Raw genomic sequence first — 5,000 nt, forward strand, 5'->3', positions numbered from 1 at the left:
CACTTGTATGAAAATGTATACTTTGATCGGCTGTCCTTTTTGTACACTTTTCCTCTAAAGCTCGCATAATCGAGTTTCTCCATGACCAGCGTAATGTCATTCACTAGAACTGTTGTACTGTTCGAAAATCTCTTGTCCTCTTTCGGATCCACTTGAGCCCCCGGGTTCCATTCCCCCACAAACGTACTGAATCCAAATTTGTCGATTTGGAGTCTCGCTTCCATTAGCTTCACGACTGAAGTCCCTAACGATTCCTCGAACTTTCGATTCACCAAGGTGACGCGCACTACATTTTCTGTTCCGCATTCTCGAACTTCTTGGGAATCCAAATCAACGGCCTCGAACAGCGTCCGGGTTGCTTGGTCGTAGCAGTGCTGATACGATGCCCGCACCAGGTCTTGCATGAATTCATTTCTGTGGTCCTTGAACACTTTGTACAGCTCTTTAATTGCCATCGACTCTTTCTGCTCTTGAATCTGAACCTAAAGTGGGAAAAAGAACATGATTCGTTTTCAGTTCGTTTTCAGAGATAAAAGAAAAAAAGTTAAAAGCGCTGCAAGAGAGTCTAGTCCATACCAGGCCGGCATTCGTTGATGCTTTTCACATGCGACGAGGGACATTATTTACTTACTCGGCCGCCATTTTTAGCAGCATTTCGTAATGTTTACTTTCAATTTTGGAGCCTGTTACATGTACATGTATATATATAATTTTCTGTACAGTGTAGTTACTTTTAAAGATTGTCACAATTTGCTCATATAATCATAGCAATTTTTTTTTTTGTAATTTTCTCTTGTAATTACAACAGTATTGTATTGATCAACAGTCCTGTAATATGTTTTAAACTCACGACTCATTGAAAGATCACTCCTGTGAAAGTGACATCGTGATTATATAGAGATGGTAGTAGTAGTATATTATTTTGGATAAGTGGACAGATACCCAAGGAAAGGTTTTTTCCAAACAAATAGCTTCCTTACCCGATTTGCGGTCACTGCCACTCCGCAATCAAGTAATGCTCTGTGCACAGTTATGGGATTGGCAGGAGCGCCGTTGGGTGTAGTTAAAGCGATCCAATAGGAAATCGCGGGGTGCAAGACTTTTTCTGTGTTTTCCACGTTTCCTCCCACCAGCCGGTCCACTTGACTTCGTACTTGACTTCTCATGTCTTCGGCAGTATCATTTTCATCGGAATCGTCGTCGCTTTGCCCGTTGACGGGTTCCTTCTTTCTCTCGTGTGTGGCAATCGCACTAAAGAAAAATGCTGCGTTTGGAATGCCTGAAAAACAGGGGAATTTTCTTAGTTAGCATTCAGTTAAAAGTTGAAATAACATTCCATGCATTGAAGTAAACGCACTTGAAATTGCTGCATCGCAAGAATCGCGCGTCTTGCAAATTGAAGCCCAAGACCGACGGAGAGAGTTGTACCTCACGTTGCACACGCATTTCGCACTCACAATACTGCATCGTCCGCTCACTACTGGACTCACGTAGCAGAGTGCCGCGCTCTTAATGCCTTCGCTGTTCAGCTAGCGACAAGGATTTTTTGCTCGCAACATCGTATGAACATCAATAGGTCGGCAAGTGTTGTCGCTCGATCTTATATATATATATATATATATCAGCAAGAAAACTTGTGAAATTGAATGAAATAATTAACTGGTCGCTGCGGGGCGTCATTGCGCCGTCCAACAGCCGCATGTTTTATTGCACCTAACATTTTAGAATGAGAATGATATTAAAAAAAAAAAAAAAAATCTATAACTTTTGTTCTCTTGAATCTCGACCGCATTGTATGTAACCCGCCTCTAGAGGAAACGAAAAGTGGTTCAGGAGGTCAGAAAAAAAAAAAAGACAACCCCTCATTGTTTCACCGCAGAAACGCCCTTTTTCGACATAAACACGTTCTAGAGGATACACGCTATCGAATGATATTCTCAGGCAGTCGATAGAAATTAGAGCAAGTCGTAGTCGTGTTGCTGGCAAGGTGTGTGTTCCAAAATTGCCCAACAATACGGCGTGCGAACTGAGTTTCTTTTATGTGTGTGCGTCAACTGCATGGTGAAAAGTGGACCAAGCCCTTTGTCACTATTTCAAAGGAAATTTGTCGCGGATGCACCTTACTCGGCGGCATCCAAATACCCCAGGGAAATGCGCGGTGACCGAAAACAAAAACAAAACAGACACTCACATTAACCGGAGAATCGAACAAACAAACCAAAAAAAAAAGAACGCGAAAAAGAACAAAATAGGCCTTACTTCAAGTGGCCATAATTCGACGCTTATTAAAACGGCGTGCATCTAATTAGAGGCATTTCTGGACATATCTGCATCATTTTGGGCGAAAGAGAAAAACGATACAATACAATAATGTAAACACAATTCCGCAACAGCCAAATAATCCGTCGTTTCCGGGCTCTCTCAAGAAGTTATCGATGGAGCACCTTCCAGTGACAGAGCTAGACGAGAATCGAAGATGAATAAACTGGTCATCGATTTAGGGTTTAATGCATGTAGTAAACTTGCAGTTAAAGGGGAGGTTCTGTAGTATGATATTGAGATCCGGTTATTTTCCAATCCCTTTCAAAGACCTTTTGACCAGACTATTTATCATCAATATGCATGTGAAATGTGAGACGAGAGTGCTGGCCGCAAAGTTTCTGGAAAGGGCCGAAATTGCCGAGACTCGAGGATTTTCCGGAGACACGGTCGAAATCACAACATATAACCCTAGCAAACAAAGCAAAAACAAAACGAAACCCAAAAAAAAAATTGCAAGTAGACCTGTGTGAAGCCACTTACAGTTGAGGAGAGATGTTATGTGATGTAATATTCATAGCATCTCCGGGAAATCCGTGATATCCGCCTTTTCCGACCCCTTCTGAGATAATAATCAAGTGTCACGTGGGACCACATAGCGAGACGAATAGCTGTAACATCCGCCCAATTCGAACCCTTCCGAAAACCTTTTTGTCGGAAAAGTCAGATTTATCGGATTTCCCGGAGATGCCACGAATATCTAATGTTGTAAGACAACTTACAGTTAAATTGACAAGTCATATCATAAGATATTCATGGCATCTCCGGGAAATCCGTGAAATCCGACTTTTCCGGCCCATCTGGCAGAAAACTTTCAAGAGTCACGTGAGAGTAGCAAAAGAGTATCTCAAGTAGGGCGGAAAAGTCGGATTTCACGGATTTCCCGGAGATGCCATGAATATCTTATCATATAACTTCTCAATTTAACTGTAAGTAGTTTTATAAGACTACTTACAGTTAAATTGAGAAGTAATATCATGAGATATTCATGGCATCTCCGGGAGATCCGTGAAATCCGACTTTTCCGGCCCACCTGGCAGAACATTTTCAGGAGTCACGTGAGAGTAGCAAAAGAGTATCTCAAGTAGGGCGGAAAAGTCGGATTTCACGGATTTCCCGGAGATGCCATGAATATCTCATGATATTACTTCTCAATTTAACTGTAAGTAGTCTTATAAAACTACTTACAGTTAAATTGAGAAGTTATATGATAAGATATTCATGGCATCTCCGGGAAATCCGAGAAATCCGCCTTTTCCGGCCCATCTCGCAGAAAATTTTCAAGAGTCACGTGAGAGTAGCAAAAGAGTATCTCAGGTAGGGCGGAAAAGTCGGATTTCACGGATTTCCCGGAGATGCCATGAATATCTTATCATATAACTTCTCAATTTAACTGTAAGTAGTCTTATAAAACTACTTACAGTTAAATTGAGAAGTAATATCATGAGATATTCATGGCATCTCCGGGAAATCCGTGAAATCCGACTTTTCCGCCTTACTTGAGATACTCTTTTGCTACTCTCACGAGACTCTTGAAAGTTTTCTGCCAGATGGGCCGGAAAAGTCGGATTTCACGGATTTCCCGGAGATGCCATGAATATCTCATGATATTACTTGTCAATTTAACTGGAAGTTGTTTTACATCATTAGATATTCGTGGCATCTCCGGGAAATCCGATAAATCCGACTTTTCCGACGAAAAGGTTTTCGGAAGGGTTCGGATTGGCCGGATGTTACGGCTATTCGTCTCGCTCTGTGGTCTCACGCGACACTTGATTATTATCTCAGCTGGGTCGGAAAAGGCGGATATCACGGATTTCCCGGAGATACTAAGAATATTGCATCACATAACTTCTCTCTTCGGCTGTAAGTAGATCATTCACAATCTACTTGCAGTTTTGTATTGTTTTGCAGAGGTTATATGATGTGATGATATCGATTTTGTCTTCGGAAAATTCTCGATTCCCGGCCATTTCGGTACGTGACACTTGATTATTATCTCAGAAGGGGTCGGAAAAGGTGGATTTCACGGATTTCCCGGAGATGCTATGAATATTGCATCACATAACTCCTTTCTTTGGCTTTAAGTAGATCATTCACAATCTACTTGCAGTTTTGTTTTGTTTTGCGGAGGTTATATGATGTGATATGTCGATTTTGTTTTCGGAAAATTTTCGATTCCCGGCCATTTCGGTACGTGACACTTGATTATTATCTCAGAAGGGGTCGGAAAAGGCGGATATCACGGATTTCCCGGAGATGCTATGAATATTGCATTACATAACTCCTTTCTTCGGCTTTAAGTAGATCATTCACAATCTACTTGCAGTTTTGTCTTGTTTTGCAGAGGTTACATGATGAGATATCGATTTTGTCTTCAGAAAATTCTCGATTCCCGGCCATTTCGGTACGTGACACCTGATTATTATCTCAGAAGGGGTCGGAAAAGGCGGATATCACGAATTTCCCGGAGATGCTACGAATATTGCATCACATAACTTCTCTCTTCGGCTGTAAGTAGATCATTCACAATCTACTTGCAGTTTAGTTTTGTTTTACAGAGCTTATATGATATGATGATATCGATTTTGTTTTCGGAAAGTTCTCGAGTCCCGGCCATTTCGGTCCCGGTCGGAAAACTCTTCGGCCAGGTCGTACCTCATGAATATTTCAATGCAAGA

General features: G+C 41.6%; 1 long non-coding RNA gene and 1 pseudogene across 1 annotated transcript in view; both read right to left on the bottom strand.

Annotated features, from left to right (window-relative positions):
• The window catches only part of LOC138008511 (uncharacterized), a 3,346-nt pseudogene extending 1,900 nt beyond the window's left edge, over positions 1–1,446 (bottom strand).
• Positions 1–5,000, bottom strand: part of LOC138006975 (uncharacterized) — a 72,256-nt gene that overhangs the window by 21,091 nt on the left and 46,165 nt on the right. The window lies entirely within an intron of this gene.

This window comes from Montipora foliosa, chromosome 6 (genome assembly GCF_036669935.1).
Source record: "Montipora foliosa isolate CH-2021 chromosome 6, ASM3666993v2, whole genome shotgun sequence".
In the NCBI taxonomy this organism is placed as follows: domain Eukaryota; kingdom Metazoa; phylum Cnidaria; class Anthozoa; order Scleractinia; family Acroporidae; genus Montipora; species Montipora foliosa.